At 46.0% G+C, this 17,339-nt stretch overlaps 1 long non-coding RNA gene across 1 annotated transcript in view; it reads right to left on the reverse strand.

Moving 5' to 3' along the window:
- Positions 1–10,887: 10,887 nt before the first annotated feature.
- Positions 10,888–17,339, reverse strand: part of LOC105552294 — a 38,361-nt gene continuing 31,909 nt past the window's right edge. The window contains exon 3 of the long non-coding RNA XR_001007986.1: positions 10,888–12,911. This is a non-coding gene — a long non-coding RNA (uncharacterized LOC105552294). The remainder of the gene's footprint in view (positions 12,912–17,339) is intronic.

A 17,339-nucleotide genomic window follows, 5' to 3' on the forward strand; every position in this document is an offset into this window, starting at 1 on the left:
TTTTGTATTTTTAGTAGAGACGGGGTTTCACTATGTTGGCCAGGCTGGTCTCAAACTCCTGACCCCAGGTGATCCACCCGCCTTGGTCTCCCAAAGTGCTGGGATTACAGGCGTGAGCCACCACGCCTGGCCTGAATCCCTGCCCTTCTGGGGCTGACATTCCAGCTAGGGAAGACAGACAAAAGACAAGTCAAATAAGCAGTATCATGTCAGTCAATGACAAGTGCCACACCAAGAGTTAAGACACGGTGATGTGCTAGACAAAGACAAAGACCACACTGAGACCACATGGTTAGAAAAGGCCTCTCTGAGGGAGTGACACATATATGAGACCTGCCTGGCAAGCAGGGAGCTCTTCCATGCAGATGATCACCCAATATTTGCTAATTACAATATGGCGCACCAACATCATCAACATGAAAGCTCTGCAAAGCATTTTATAAAACCTGGAAATATTCACAGCCAGGCCCATACTGGTTGCAAGGCCAGTCTCTCAAGGTGATTGGGAATACACAGCTGGTCCTTGGTAACTATCTTCAGCTGACATCAAAAACCACGTATTGATTATCACTGATGACAATGATGTCCTCCATTTGAGGGGTGGAGTAAAGTGTAGTGTGGTGGGAAGTTCTGTGGGATAAATTCCCTCGTCCCTTCCTTTGCTGCTGCCACTCTCAATCCCTCCCTTTGAAGCTTCTGACAGCATGGCCCTTGGAGATCTGGCTCTGTTATTTTCAAGCTGTGTGAACTTGGACAAGTAACTTTGCCTCTCTGAGCCCCAATTTCCTCGTTTGAAATGAAAATCTCCCTATGTTCTTGATTCCAAAACATGCATTTCCCCCCACATTTTAAAGATGCCAAAATCAAAGTAGGTTTTTTAATCCAGTGCCTCTCAGACATCAGTGGGCACAAAAATGCCCTGGGGGTATTGTTAAAAATGCAGATTCTGATTCAGGAGGTCCGAGGTGGAGGCCAAGATTCTGCACTTCTCCCAAGTTCTCAGGTGACGTGGATGCTGCTGGTTCACGGACCACCCTTCAAGTAGCCAGAAAGCAGTGGACACATACATTTAATGTGGTTGTTATTAAATCTAGGGGCAAAGCTACAGTTGATGGAATTTTCGATTTCAGGAAATGCATTAACCCTGTGTTTCATTTTATTCCCCCAGTAACCCCATAAAAATGTTTGTAAAGCACCCAGCACACAGCTCGGTACGTCGAAAACATTAATAGATGTTAGCTCACTCCTTTGAAAACCTCAGGAGCTGGTGCGGGATGTGAAGGCAGACGCTGGACTTTGAGGTCCATCTATAATTGGATGCTATCCCCATGAGGCCGAATGCAGGAGGGGGCGGGACGCCGGCAGGCTCAGCAGAGAGAAAAATGTTAATTCCTCTCTCCATCCCCACATCCTCCAGCTCAGGGACGTGTTTGATCAGGCCTGCATCAAACGACACATTTGCAACAAGACAAAACCGAACGCAGGGGACTTGAGCCTGTTTGAAACGGTCCCACTCACCCCCTAGCCACCCCCCACCCTGACCTCCTTCAGACAGACACGTGCAAAAGCTTGTTTCAAGCCACAAAAACTGACAAGCACCTGGACAATTCTGCCTGCTATGAGAGACTCCAAGGGGAGGGGCGGGCAGAAGAAGCAGGAAGGGGAAGCTGGGTTTTATTTAGGGACTGGGAACTTGGGAGCAGAGAAACAAAGAGAGGGAGAGGGTTAGCTAGAAAGAAGTTGAGGAAGCAGGGTACTATTTTATAACCCTCCAACCACTCATAACAGGAATGATGTCATCTTGTAAACAGCATATTCAAGTTTGCACCTTCCAGTCCATTCTCTCACCTGATATGGGCAACAGCGCTAGGAAGAGGCAGTAAAGGGCTTTATTACCTTTTATTTTTCAGCTGAGGAAACTGAGACTTGGAGACTTATATGCAATTACCCTCAAGCAAGTGGTGAACCGGATTCAGCTGATGCAGATGTCTGGGGTGGGACCCTGAGATGCGGCATTGCTCATGAGCTCCCAGGTGATGAGAATGGGCCTGGTCCATGGACTACACGTGGAGCAGCAGAGATGTATCGACTTGTCCATTGAAGAGACACAGACCAGGAAATTGATCTGCTGCCACTCCAGAACTGTGTCATTTATTTATTCTGCCCATATGTATTGGGTGTTTCTCCTGTCCCAGGCATTGTATTGAGATACAATAGACGACTAGAAGACGAGACAGGTCTGCTCCCTGACCTGCTGGACTTTAGACCTAAAGCAAATAAATTAGACTCTTACAAAGTGTAATAAGAGGGGTTTTGCTTACAGCACACCGACGTACATTATATTGTGGGGATGGATGTGATGTGTAGAACGGCCGCGGCGAAGAGACACGGGTCGGTGTAGCAGAGGCAGGATATCTGCAGTCAGGCTTGAGTACCAGACTCTTACTTCTCTTGAGAGTTTCCGAGAGTGGTATGCGTTAGTATGCCCACACAAGGGGTGAGAAGATTACCCGCTAACCACAGTATGAACGCTGAAGCCCAGCCCTCGGTTTACTGTGAGAGTTAGCTCTTTGGATTTTTTGAATTGCAAAGGATGTCATTGATGCCAGTGCTACCCTATCTTCACTGGGTCCTCAGAATTTTCTGGGCGTATGGTTGCCAGAGTTGGCAAATAAAAACACAGGATGGCCAGTTAAATTAGAAACTCAGATAGACAAGGAATAACTAGGGGCATATAAGGAGATCCCATGCAAAATTTGGGATATACTTATACTAAAAATTTGTATTTATTGTTTATTTGAAATTCAAATTTAACTGGGTGTCCTGTATTTCATCTGGCAACGCTAACTGGAAAGCTTTTAAAGATACCAGTGCCCTGACCACAAGCCCAGATATTCAGGGTCAGCAGGTATTAGCATTGTTTTGAAATTCCCAGGTGATTTTAATCAGTGACTAAGAGATGAGATCCACTGATTTGAAGCTGGCAAATCTAGGCTGGTGAAAAGAGGCAGTTCCACACGGCAGTGATCACCTGGCCTTACTGCTATGACCCTGGAAGAGGCTGGGAATCTCCTACATTCCATTTTAAAAGCGGTCTTGGGGTTAAACATACAACAGATGATTTTCACCCCCTTGCCAGTGCTTAATAAGAACTATTTTGATGGGCCAGGCGTGGTGACTCATGCCTGTAATCCCAGCACTTTGGGAAGCTGTGGCAGGCTGATCACTTGAGCTCATGAGTTTAATACCATCCTGGTAACAAAGTGAAACCCCATCTCTACAAAAAATACAACAACAAAAAATTAGCCAGGCACGGTGGTGTATGCCTGTAGTCCCAGCTGCTTGGGAGGCTGAGGTGGGAGGTGGAGGTTGCAGTAGCTGAGAGCATGCCACTGCACACTAGCCTAGGCAACAGAGACAGACCTTGCTAAAAAAGAAAAAAAAAAAAAAGAGAATGATTTTGATGGACTAGCAGCTGTGAATAAAGGCAGCAGCAATGAGTGAAACAGTAACTAACTCCTTAGTCTAATATTTAATATTATTATTATCATTTTTATTGGGCCCTTACTCTGTGCCAGGTACTGTGTTAAGCATTTTCACAACATGCTGTTAGTTTGTTAACTAACCCTCACAGCAATGCTATAAGATAGGCACTATTATAATGCCTATTTCAGAAATGAAGAATTTGAGGCCCAGAGCGGTTAACTATTTTTCCCAAGGTCACACAGCCCTTTGATAAACTCTGACTCACTGGCTAGACTGATGTGCTGGCTTGGTGGAAATCTAAAGGTAGAGGGGTTGGTAGAGTGGGGAGTGTACCCCTTGCCCTTATCAGCCCTCCACTGGGCTAGCTCTGTAGAGGATGATGGCTCCTCCAAAACTGTAGGCTTTCCTGGGAGGAACAGCTAGAAGCTGACATCACTGGGATACATAGTTCCAGACTTAGTAGATCCAGAAGACCTGTTGCAAAACCTTTTTTCTCAGAAACTCTAGAAGAGAACCCTGGATGAGAAGGAAGCAAACTTCTTGGCTGCTGAGAAGCACAGTGTGTGTGCTGGTCCCAAGGACAGGAAGGAGAGCTGGCTCTTGAGTCCCCTGTAGCAGAGAAGGGAGGTTGTCAGGACCCCAGGCACTGAGCATCTCTTCTGTATTCCCTGGTCTTCCCTCTCCCCCAACCTCTTCCTCTCTCTCTCTCTCTCTCTCCAGGCTTCTCCATACCAGTTACAACTACTTAGATCTACACATACGGTTTAATGTGGTCACCTTGCACCTGCTGAGTTTACATATCCTCAGTCAAGAACAGACAACTTAATGTGGTGATCAGAACATGGAAAAGGGAAGGTGTATTCGTTTGGAAGTCTGGAAGGTGTACTAGTTCCTTGTTGCTGATGCCATTTGGGCACTTGGCTTAGCTTTCTGAGTCATGTTCCCTTTTTTTTTTTTTTAGTAGAGATGGGATCTTGCCATGTTGCCCAGGCTGGTCTAACTCCTGGGCTCAGGCAATCCTCCTGCCTTGCCTCCCAAAGTGTTGGGATTAAATGCATGAACCGCTGCACCCAGCCATCTTTCTTTTCTTATTTAAAAAAATGATGGCATGTTTTCAGCTGAGTACTACCATCAGCCTATTTCCTGCCTGTAGAATTTTGAGAGACTGATAGCCTTTTTCAGTTTGTCATCTCTCTGTCCCTCTTAGTCCAAGGTGACAGTGTTTCTCCTGGTACAATAGTCTCAGAAACCTTGTGGATTTCCCATGCATATCACAGAGATTCACTTCATTAGACAAGGCTCCTCCACAAATCTTTCCTGGGTCACCTCATCTCTATTCCTCTCTTTCGCTGAGATGGCTGAGGGAATCAAAAAGTCACATGTTTGATCCCTTCAAAAAGCCCTGTATGTGACTCAATATTGTGACCTTTGGATCTTTCTGGGGCACTAGTAAGGTGTTTTCCAGCCATACCCTTGGCTTTCTCTCCAGAGCATGCTTTGCTGACAGTGAATCTACTAATGTTAGCATCATTTGCAATCCGAATAGTCTGATAATATCTCAAATCTTCAAGCCCTGGTTCCTTTTTGTTTAATAGTTCTTCTCTGAAGTTTTTTCTTTCCTCTCACATTTTACTATAAGCAGCAAAAAGAAGCCAGGCTACACTTTCAACACTTTGCTTGGACATCTTCTCATTTAAAATATAGAAATTCATCATTTGCAAGTCCTGGCTTCCACATAATTGCAGGACAGAATTCAGCTAGGCTTTCTTACACTATATAACAAGTATCCCCTTGCCTCTACTTTCCAAAAACGTGTTTTTATTTCCTTCTGAGCCTTCATTGGCAGAATCGTTAGTATTCACATTTCTATCATCAGAGAGTTTTTGACGATTTAGATACTCTCTTAAGATGATACGAACTTTCTCCATCATGGTCCACTATTACTTCTGAGCCCTCACCAGCAACAGCTTTAACATCCTCTTTTCTTTTCTTTTTTTTCTTTCTTTTCTTTTTCTTTTTTTTTTTTTCTTTTCTTTTGAAACAGAGTTTCACTCTGTCACCCACCCAAGAGTGCAGTGGCACAATCTTGGCTCATTGCAACCTCTGCCTCCCAGGCTTAAGTGATGCTCCCACCTCAGTCTCCCAAGTAGCTGGGACCACAGTTATGTCCCACCACACCTGGCTAATTTTTGTAGTTTTTCTAGAGATGGGGTTTTGCCATGTTGCCCAGGCTGGTTTCCAACTCCTGGGCTCAAGTGATCCATTCACTTCAGCTGCCTAAAGTGCTGAACATCCACATTTGTATCAACAGTCTGTTTAAGGCAGTCTAGGCCTTTTCTATCATGTACCTCAAAATTCTTACAGATTCTACCTATCACCCAATTCCAAAGTCACTTGCACATGTATAGGTACTTGTTACAGTAGCACTCCACTCTTGGTACTAAAATTTGTAACGGTTTTCTATTGTTGCTGTGAAAAATTACCATGTACTTAGTGGCCAAAGACAACACAGATTTTTTCTCTTACAGCTCTGGAGGTCAGAAATCTAACATCAGCCTTACAGGGCGAAAAGCAAGATGTTGATAGGACTGACTGCTTCTGGAGGCTCCAAGGAAGAAACCATTCCTTGCTCTTTCCAGGTTCTAGAGGCAGCTTTGGTATTCATTGGCTCATACCTGCATCACTGCATTTTTGACTTCTGTCTTCACATTGCCTTCTTCCCTAATTTGGTCTCCTCCTGCATCCCTTTTATAAGGTCGCTTGTCGTTACATTAGGACCACTCAGATAATCCAGATAACCTCCCCATCTCAAGGCTCCTAATTTAATCACATTTGCAAGTCCTTTTTGCCATATAAGGAAACACTCACAGGTTCCACATGGATCTCTTTTGGAGACCATTATGTAGCTTACCACAAACACATTTCCATCAGGTTATGAACTGGTTACTAGGGCTAGGTCTGGGGTGGGGGAGGGGTAAGGAAGTGGAAGGTACGCAAAAAGAAGAGGACGAAATGAGGAGAGAGGGTGTGAGGGAGGAATAAAGAAAAAGCCCCTCTATTATAAGGAAAAAAATTGACTGTATTTAACCAGCTCATGTGACATGAGCCCATTCATTTAAAATTCCATCCATATAAAATTAGATATATGTGTGTGAGTTAATACACAAAGAAATGAATGAAAGAATGGTCACCAAATATAAATGGCTAACAGGATGATGGGCTTTCAGGTAATTTTTATTGCCTTCCTTCTATTTTTATGTAAAAGCTTGAATATTTTTTACAATTGGCATGTATTATTTACATAATTTAAAAATAATAAAACTATTTTATATGACAGTTTTTAAAAGGTAAAAAGAAAAAAGATTAGATTCCCAATTCCAGACTTGAGGTGAGAGAGGATCTGATCAGCCCATCTTGGATCAGGTGATCACCCTTGATCCAATCAGCCTGGGAAGCAGGGTCACATGACACCAACATGGCTCCCAAGAGCTTTCTCCATTAGGGGATAAGGGAATATGAGGTTCTCAGTGAAGAAGCGTGTTGACCTGGCACACACCTCAAAAATATTGATTAGTCCATATTAGGGATTTTGTTAAAGAAGAACTGTACGTGAGCCATGACCAAAGTGTTATAACCTTGAATTTCTGACCCAATCTGAGTCAAGAGCAGCCATCTTGATGGAAAGCTCAACTGTAATTGTCAGCCTTTCCTGGGCATAGATATGATTTCAGGCATTCTTCCTTGGTGAAAGGCAATAGCTAAGATGACCAGTGGTTTCTGCTGAGACACTGATGGGGCTGGCCCCTGAGCCAGGTTCCCAGGGAGGGATGATTTGTAGACCAGAGTTCCAGCCCTGAATGGGCTTCCCATGGCTTCCCAGACTCCCTCCTGTAGCAGATCAGTGAGGTGAAGTTCCAGAAGACCTTGTTTCCAGCCCTGCTTCATGTCTTATCAACCGTGTGAACTTGATCAACTTATTTAACCTCTCTCGGCCTCAGTGTCCTCATCTGTAGAGTGGGGATAATAATGCCTACTTCTTGGAGGTACCCAGGGGATTCCTGGAGATGATATACGTAAAGGATTTAGTACAGAGAAAATGCCTGATAATTTTTTATCTTCACGATTATCATGATCGTCATCATCACTATTAACAGGCACAATGTGCTTGGATTCCAGAAAAGTCACACATGAGCATCCTGGGTCCAGATGCAAACAAGGCCCTCAGAAAGAGATACCAGGAGCCAGGAGCAATATCTGCTCTACTGGCAGTGTGAGGATTGAGGAATGAATGTATGCACATATGTGTGAAGAGCTCAGAAGAGTGTCCGGAACAAAGCACACACCCACTAAATGCTAGCTGTAGTGAATACCTACAAAGAGAGAGGAGAGGTGGAGAAGGAGGGAGGAGGAGGGGAGAGTAAGGAGGAGAGGTGGAGAAGGAGGGAGGAGGAGGGGAGAGTAAGGAGGAGAGGTGGACATCTAGATGTGTATAAGAGACAGGAGTAAGGAGGAGAGGTGGAGAAGGAGGGAGGAGGAGGGGAGAGTAAGGAGGAGAGGTGGAGAAGGAGGGAGGAGGAGGGGAGAGTAAGGAGGAGAGGTGGAGAAGGAGGGAGGAGGAGGGGAGAGTAAGTCAGAAAGTCACATCCACACCCAGAGAAAAAACAGAGGAAGAGAGAGAGAGGGAGGGAAGGAGAGACAGAAAGAGATGGAGAGAGAGAAGGGGAAGGGAAAAGGGGCAGAGAAGGAGGAATGAAGGGAAGGAAAGGGACAAGAGAGAAAAAGGAAAACCAAACATAGATGAGGAGACAGAGGCAGAGACATGGAAAGATAGAATGTGAAAGAGACAGTATGTGTCCAGGGTCTCTTGTTCTCTCCCCAGAGCGCTGCCCAAGCTGTTCCCACTGCCACCCTTTTATCCACCTTCCCCAACCTTGCTGTGAAAATCCACACCTTCCACCCATCCATGCCACGTTGCACAGTGCTGTCCAGCTTGTTCCCTACCCACAGGCTTACTGGGGGGGCTGTGGTGGGGGCTGTGGTGGGGGCTGGCTCTCTCTGCGGTGGTCTGTCTTGGACTCATCTAGATCCTATCGGCTATAAGTACCACCAACCACACTGACCTAACTGCTGCCCCTGCTGGCCTCCACCCCAGCTTCCCTATTGGTCCATCAGAACAATAAATGTCCTGCTGTCACCTTCTATTTGCCCACCACCCCTCCTGCTTAGATCCAAAACAGGCAGGGCCACAAAAGGAGATTTATAAAATAAAATCATATCCCTATGCAACCATCACCCTCCACCCATCTGCAGAGGGGGCAACTAGGGGCGGGGGGCTCTGTGGGGGCACCTGCAAGGGGCCCCACCATGGTCCTCACCCCTGGGCAGCAGCAGTGGCACTGATGGACGAAGAGGCCAGCTCCCCTCGCACTGTCTGCCTGAACTCCGCTCAATACTTCTCGGAGTGGCTCTATTTGTACTGGGTGATATATAGGTCTATGCAGGCACCATTGGAGTGGATCCTGCTGCCACCTCCCCCTCCTCATCCCGGTCCCTCCGTCAAGAGGGAGGCAGTGAATTCAGCCAAATCGCTTCACCAGCCTTCTGCCTTCTGGTGCCCAGGGTGATGAGCACGGCTGTGGCAGTCATGAGAGGAGGAGGGCCATGTCACATGCAAAAGGGCGTGCAGACCATGGGTTAGTTCAAGAAACATGTGCATCTACTATGTGCCAGGAACCGTGCAGTACATGCAGGATCCAAGTCTCCATTAGGCACGTTCCATGCCCTTGGGGAGTCTGGTGAGTTAGGCAGGGAACGTGTCCAAAACCAAATAAGGATGAAGGAAGCACCAGAGTAAGTGTCCCTTTGTGTGCCACTATCACTTGCTTATCCTTCAAATATTCAGTATGAAATGGTCACAGCAATTTCTGCACTTGGTCACTGAGAGGCTGGGAGGATGAAATATGTAGAATATGTGCCAGCACAGTGCGTGGCACCCGACAGGCCTGCAGTAAATGAGAGGCAGCTGGAGTGAGGCGACCTGGGTGCAAATTCCAGCTCAAGCTTGCGCAAGCCCTTGGTGTCTTTTTATTTCTGTTTCCTCACCTGTAAAATGGGAAGAATCATAGTAAGTCCCTCATCAGGTTACTGTGAGAGTGAAATGAATTAATATGCATGCAAAGCTCTTAGACCACTATCTGGCATGTCCGAATCTTGTGGAAGTGCAAGCTGTTTTTATTATTACAGCAGTGCCTCCTGACCTGAAGAGGATACATTTCAAGACTTTTAGTGGATACCTAAAACCATGGATAGTAACACACAGATGGTCCCCAACATATGATGGTTAGACTTACAATTTTCTGACTTTACGATGGTGTGAGAGTGATATGCATTCAGCAGAAAACATACAGTACCCATACAACCATTCAATTTCTTACTTTAAGTACAGTGTTCAACATATAAGAAGAAGTTGGGCACAGGTTCACGCCTGTAATCCCAGCACTTTGGGAGGCCAAGGTGGGAGGATCATTTGAGGCTAAGAGTTCAAGATCACCCTGGGAAACATAGTAAGACCTCGTCTCCACAAAAATAAAAATTAAAAGATTTGCCAGGTGTGGTGGCATGCACTTGCATTGTAGCTACTCAGGAGGTTGAGATGGGAGGATGGCCTGAGCCCAGGAGTTCAGGATTGCAGTGAGCTATGATCACGCCACTGCACTCCAGCCTGAGTAACAGAGCAGCCTGTCTCTAAAAAAATAAATAAATAAAATGAAATTAAATGAAATTAAATTAAATGAAGAGATGACATATTCAATGCTTTGTTATACAATAGGTTTGTGTTAGATTTTTTTTTTCAACTGTAGGCTGTTTTAAGTGTTTCATGTGTAAGTGTTTTGAGGATATTTAAGGTATGCTAGGCTAAGCTCTGATGTTTGGTGGGTTAGAGGTAGAGGTATTAAATGCATTTTCAACTTAAAGATATTTTCAGCTGAACAAAGGGTTTATCAGGACATAACCCCATTGTGAGTTGAGGAACATCTGTACTGTTTTTTCCTATACACACATGCTTGTGATAAAGCTTAATTTATAAATTAGGTACAGTAAGAGACTAACAACAATGACAAATAAAATAGAACAACTGTAACAATATACTGCAATAAAAGATATGTGAATGCGGCCTCTCTCTTTCTGAAAATATCTTAGCATACTGTACTGTACCATGGGTAAAGGGGACCACTGAACATGGCAGCTATTGGTTTTACTTTCCTCAATGCAGGAGTTCTTTGGGAGTTTGAGGTTTTACCTGCAAAATGGGGATAATAGCAATATCTATCTAATAGGTAAGGACTAAAAGAGATAATGTAGGGAGATAATGTATATTCAGGGTAACTTGAATCTATGTTCCTGGGTAAAAACATTTTTAATAAGACAGATAATGTACGCAAAATGCTTAGTCCATTTTCCACCGCTATAACAGAATACCATATACTGGGTAATTTATAAGGAAAAGACATGTATTTCTCACAGTTCTGGAGGCTGGGGAGTCCAATATCAAGGTGCCTCTGGTGAGGGGCTTCTTGCTGTGTTATTCCATGATGAAAGGCGGAAGCACAAGCTAACATGAGAGACAGACGGCAAGAGAAAAGGGGGGTCCACTACTGTGATAATGGTATTAATCCATTCACGAGGGCAGAGTTCTCATGACCTGATCATCTCTTAAAGTTCTCACCTTGCAACACTGTTGCAATGGCAATTAAATTTTAGCATGAGCTTTGGAGGGAACATTCACCACAGCAAATGCTTCCTTATCTCAGGCCTGGTGCTTAGCAGGCACACAATATACTCGTAGTGATGATTATCTGTTCACGCAAGCTTGTGTTGGAATAATTAAGGTATTTGACTTCTCCGTCCTCCCGAGGAGGTTCATAGTGACATATGTGATAGCAAATATGTATCATAGGCGCTGTAACTACATAAAACAAAGGCACATGGGTCTGGGCAGCTAGGATGGACAATTCCAGCCTCATCTCCATCTACTCTTCAGGCAGACGGGGCATTCTGGCACCTCCATGCCTCTGTGCTGTAGGATTTTCCTCCCTGTATTCATTTCCTAGGGCTGTTGTGAGGAAATGTTACACACTAGGTGCCTTAAAATAACAGACGTCTATCATTTCACAGTTCTGAAGGCCACAAGTCCAAAATCAAGGTGTTGGCAGAGTTGATTCCTTCTGGAAGCTTCAGTAGAAAATCAGTTGTCTGCTGTCTCTCTTTTCAATTTCTTTTCTCATTTCTTTTTTCATTTCTCTTATTTCTATATGCCTTAAGATGCAATCTGGCTTAATGCCAAAGGGTATTTATGGACTCAAATAACCACAAAGTCCAAGGGATAGTAGTGGCTTCAGGTGCAGCTGGACCCAGGGGCTCAAATGATATTTTCAGGCATCTGCTCTCCCAGCATCTCTTGGCTCTGCTCTTCTCTTATTAGCTTCATTATCAGGCAGGCTCTCCTATCATGGATGCACATATTATCAGTAGCCCAGCAGAAAGAGAGTGCCCCTTTCAGAATAGTTCCAGGCAAAGCCCTGCATGTCACTCCCTTGGTCTGGCTTGAGTCACAGGTCCAGAGTTGAACCAAGCACTGTGCATTTGGTTGTCCAGGCTTGAGACCTGTACTCATTCATGACTGGGGGAAGGAGGTAGTGCCTTCAAAGGGAAATTGGGTTGAAGTTTCTAGACAAAGGGGGAAAGTATTATGAGCTTGCCAAAATACTGACTATTCCCTCCACTCTCCTTCCTTTCTTCTGATTCCACCTCAAATGCTGAGCTGGACTCATGATGTGTGCAGAGACCCTGGGTCCTGGGTGTTCTCCAAGAGCACATACTAAGTGGTGGGTGTGGTGAGAAGAGACAAGTGTTTGAAAGGTGAGACGCCAGGGCAGAAAAAGACCACTCAGCACCAAGAGTTTCTTTTCAGGGAATAAAAATATTGAGACTTGAGGCCATCAGGTCCACTGCCTTAGTGGTATAAATGGAGAAACTGAGACCTAGGAGGTGAAGGGACTTGCTTGGGGTACCCTGTAAGTCAGTGGCAGAGCAAGAAGCAAGACATTCATCTCAGATTCCTGGGCTGGTCTTCATTCCCCCACACACTTGCATGGTCAGATCAGTGGTTGTTTTGTGGGATGTAGCTACCTGCTTGAAAGAGACTCTGGAGATGGTACCCAGGAAGAGGTGCCATTTTGGATGGACACTGAAGGATGAGTAAGCATTTGCCAGGGTAGAAGGAATGGAACCCATACATCCAAATCCATACATCCTTCCATTCTCCCTCCTTCTCTTCCTTCCTTTCTCTCCCTCTCTCTTTCATTTCATTCTTCCTCCTGCCCTCCCTCTGGGATGACTTGGGAGGAAGTGATCCTGGCTAGCACCTGGGAAGAGACGGAAGAAGTTATTACAGCATCCAGGACTGAACCCATGAGAGCCTGAAGTGGAGGGGTAGTGGTGAGACCAGAAGTCATAGCGTTCAAAAGCTTCCCAAGAAATGCGGGTGTCCAATCATGGAGGCTGCAGCTTCCCAGGAACAAAAACAAAACAAAACAACAGCCTCAAAACCAGAAACTGTACCTCCCTTGCCCAGAGTGGCCACTAAAAAAATTAACTTGATCGTGGTAATCATTTTGCAGTGTATTCATAGATCAAATCATCACATTGCTCATCTTGAATATATGCCCTTTTAACTTTTCAATTATACCGCAATAAAACTGGAAAATAAGTAAATAAAATAATGAAAGAAAAAAATTCCAATTCACCAGTGAGTTCAGGCACAGTTCTCTGGGGACTGCAAAGCTGTGGGTTACAAAAGCTTAAGGAACAAAAGGGAGACCTCAGAGTTGGAGAAACCCATTTAAAGCTACATGCCAGCCTCTACTTTGCCTCTGTCCAACCCCATATAATTTATAACCCCAGTCTCCCTGGCTATTAGCCCAGATCCCCCTCCATGGGGAGGGGTAGTCAGAGCTGGCCATGTGACCCCACGGTCAGAAGCAGTCCAGGTCCTCAAAGTGCTCCATGTGCTTTCCTCTGTGGGGCTGATTTGTCGCCCCTTCTGTCCCAACTTGGTCTGCTTGGAGGAACACCTGCTGTATTGGGGTCTGCCTCTGCACTTCCCAGCCTGGTTTGCCTTCTCCTGTGCTAGAGGGGAATGACTGGGAGAAGAAGCTGGGGTGGTAGGCTTTGTGGCCTTGGGCAAGTCCTTTGTCCTAAAAATGGAAGCTCCTAAGTGAGCCTTAGTCCTTTCCTAAGGGAGCCAAAGTGAATTATCTTCTAAGTAAGCCTTAGTCATTTTCTAAGTGAGCTTCACCACGGCTTTCTTCTGCTGTAAACTCCAGGAGCTGCCCCTCTCAGGGACAGTAATAGCTGAAGTTCTCATGGACGCGGGGAACCTCTCCACCCTCATCCCCTCACCTGCTGCACCTCTGGGAGGTTCCTTTCCCACACCAAGCTCGTTCCCTCCCCACTTCAGGTTTCTGCATTTGCTGTTCCCTCTGCCTGGCACACCATTCCCCCAGCTCCTCCAGTGGACAATTTCTTCTCATCCTTGAGGTCTCATTTAAATGTCGCTGTCTCTTGTCATCCAGTTACTGCCTACCCTCACCCCAGTTCCCATCATTGCCTCATCACCCCATTTCTCCGTCTTCATAGCACTCACCCTATCTGAAACTATTTGTTCATCTGTCTATTGCCCATCTCCCTTCTAGAATGCAAACCCCATGACGTGTGTTCCATCTTACTTGTCTTATTCACAGCTGAATCCCCATTCCTGATAACTGTGCTCAACACAGTAAGGACTCAATAAAGTTCACGAATGACTGACTGCCTCATTTTGCAGATGAGAAAACTGAGGCTTAGGGAGAGTAAGTGATTATCTTAAAGTCCACCACAAACTATCTGCAGACTCTGAAGTCCTTATTCCTTCCTTTAGGGTATACTTTTCCCCTCATCTGTAAAATGGGGACAATGATGGCTCCTGACTCTAATGAGAAAGTTATCAGACCTAGAGATATCCCTTCCTCTAGGTAGGAACTCAAATCGGAACAATACAAGCCCAGGTTTCTTCTTGCTCTTCAGGTGGGAAGCCTTTCAAATTCACTGCCAGCAGTGCCCAGAGAAGGAAACCATAAAACCCGTGACAGCATGGTTTATTGCACCCATGCAAACACACCCCCAGGCCAAATCAAGTTTCTCCCAAATCATAAAACCCTAGAATGTCAGCGCTGGCAAAGAACTGGGAGTCTGTTTAGCCTGGAGGCTCCCAGACCTCACTGAGCAATGGTCTTACTTGGGGAACAATTTTGAAACTCAGATTTCTAGGCTCTACCCTGAGCATCTATGTTAGTTGGAAGTGCAAAGGATTTGCTGGGCTCAAACACCTGGAAGAACAAAGGGAGGAAGCAGGATGGGGCATGGGGTCGGGTCAGACCACAGATGTGCAGATATGACACATTTCTGCCGGCCCAGTGGGGAGCTACAGATCAAAGGTGGTTAGAGGAGTCCTGAGTTGGGCAGAAATGACCAGGGCCCTGGTGCCACTGCCATGCTTACTGGCCAGGTGCCACCCTAAGGAGATCATGCCCTCATCTCCCAGGGCCTCGGTCAGCCACTGGCCAGGGGCAGCCCAGAAAAAGCAGGACCTTGAAGGAAGCAAACACAGATGACCTAGAAGTTATCCACAGACCACACCCCTGCAGCGGGGCAAGGAGGCTTTTCTTGAAGGGAAGGCAGTGCATCTCCATGCTACTGCACTGCTTGAATCCACGCCCCTGGAGGGACCTGAGATTTGGTGTTTTAGTAAGTTCTCTGAGTGCCTTAAGCTCCTAAATGACTCTTTTTCCAGTGCCGTTTCCTCTGCCCAGGCTCCTCCAGGCCAGTACAGTCAAGATGAGCATCCATCCCATATCTGGTAGCCACATTTCAGGAGAGATGGAAAGAGGCAGGTGGCCCAGGCTGCAGGATCTGAGAGAGATGGTTTAGGGCCTTGGTTCTCAACCAAGGGTAATTGTGTCCCCAGGAGACATCTGGCAATGTCTGGAGACAGTCTGATCATAACAACTGGGGCAGGAGGTGCTAGTGGCCTTTAGTGGGTGGAGGTCAAAGATGGTGCTAACATCCTATAATGCACAGGACAGTCGCTACCCCAAGTAATTATCTGGCCTAAAATGTCAATAGAGCTGTGGTTGGTAACCTGGTCCGTGACTCGCCTGAAATCAGGGATGGTATTTGGTGAGTACTAGGTGCATTTTCCTGATTTTGGCTTTCCCAGTTTGTGCTGTGACCCAGACTAGGTTAGGACCTTCTGTCCTCTGGGCTCTGGCTTGCCGAAGCCATCTGGTATCTAAAGCTGCCATCCTTGTGTTCCCTCCAGGCCTTTGCACTTGCTGTTCCCCCTGCCAGAACAATCTCTCCTACCCATCCCCAGCCTTCTTCATCACCTGATGCCTTTATTCATCACTTACTCTGTGCCAGGCACTGTGCTCAGTACTTGCCTGGTTTTTCTCATTTAGTCCTCACAAGCACCAACCTCTGAAGGTGGTGTGATTGTTGTTCCCCATTTAGAGATGAGGGAACAGAGACATAAAAGGGTTAAGTGGCTTGCCCAAGGCCACACAGTCAGGGAGTGATAAAGCTGGAATCCCAGCTCAGGCAGGCTTCAGAGCCCAGAATCCTAACCACAGCACCACCCTGCCTCCAACAGCTGCCTTCCCACCCTGTCTGTCCGTGCACTGGTCCGCAGCCTCCTCCAGACTCTGGGCTTGGTGTGGGCAGGGACCTTGTGCCTGGCCTGGTTCCTTTTACAGAAGGGGACCTCTGGAAATATTTGGTGAGTGGATGAATTCATAGCATTCTGGTCTCGATTCTCAAAGCTCTATGGCTACACTCAGGTCAGCATCAGAAGGCAAAGAGCCTGTGATCCACTGTTGAGTTAGAATTGAGTATTCAAGTTCCTGGTTCTCATTGGAGGGTGATGGAAGAAATGCCCACTTGAGGAAGGCTTCTCTAGGTTCGGTGGAAGTCATAGACACCTGTGTTCATCACTGTGACTCCATGTCCCTTCTGTGAATCGTCACAGGATAGCTCTTGCTTTTGAGGACATTGTATCTAGGGAAACACTGGGCCCCTTCCTCACTTTGCTGTTTCCAGTGCTGGGTGTGGTGCCTGGTGAACAGTGCTGCATTAGCTTCCAACGGCAGCTGTAATAAACTGCTACAAACGATGTGGCCAGAAATCCAAAATCAAGGTGTCAGCAGGGCCATGCTCCCTCTGAAGTCGTCAGGGGAGGATCATCCGTTGCCTCTTTCAGCTCCTGGTGGCTCCAGCCATTCCTTGGCTTGTGGCTCCTTCACTCCAGTCTCTGCTTCCATCTTCTTGTGGGTCTGCACGTGGTCTTCTCCTTTTCTATATCTTAAAAGGACACTCGTCATTGGATGTAAGACCCACCCTAAATCTAGGACAAGCTCATCTTGAGATCTTTAACTACACCTGCAAAGACTCTATTTCCTAATAAGGTCACATCCACAGGCATCAGGGGTTAGGAACTGGACATATCTTTCTGATGCCACTATTCAACCCATGATAGTGAAGTAGTTACAAAAAAACAACAGTATTGGTATCAATGATACTGATACCACGGTTAATTCTTCAATTCCAATCCTGAGTCCTTTCCATATGCCTTGGCCTTATTAAAGCCATTTCTTTGTTGTTTGTTTTTGTTTGTTTGTTTGTTTGTTTTCAGAGTCTTGCTCTGTCACTCAGGCTGGAGAGCAGTGGCGTGATCTCAGCTCACTGCAACCTCCGCCTCC

This window comes from Mandrillus leucophaeus, unplaced genomic scaffold, assembly GCF_000951045.1.
Source record: "Mandrillus leucophaeus isolate KB7577 unplaced genomic scaffold, Mleu.le_1.0 Scaffold55, whole genome shotgun sequence".
Taxonomy (NCBI): Eukaryota; Metazoa; Chordata; class Mammalia; order Primates; family Cercopithecidae; genus Mandrillus; species Mandrillus leucophaeus.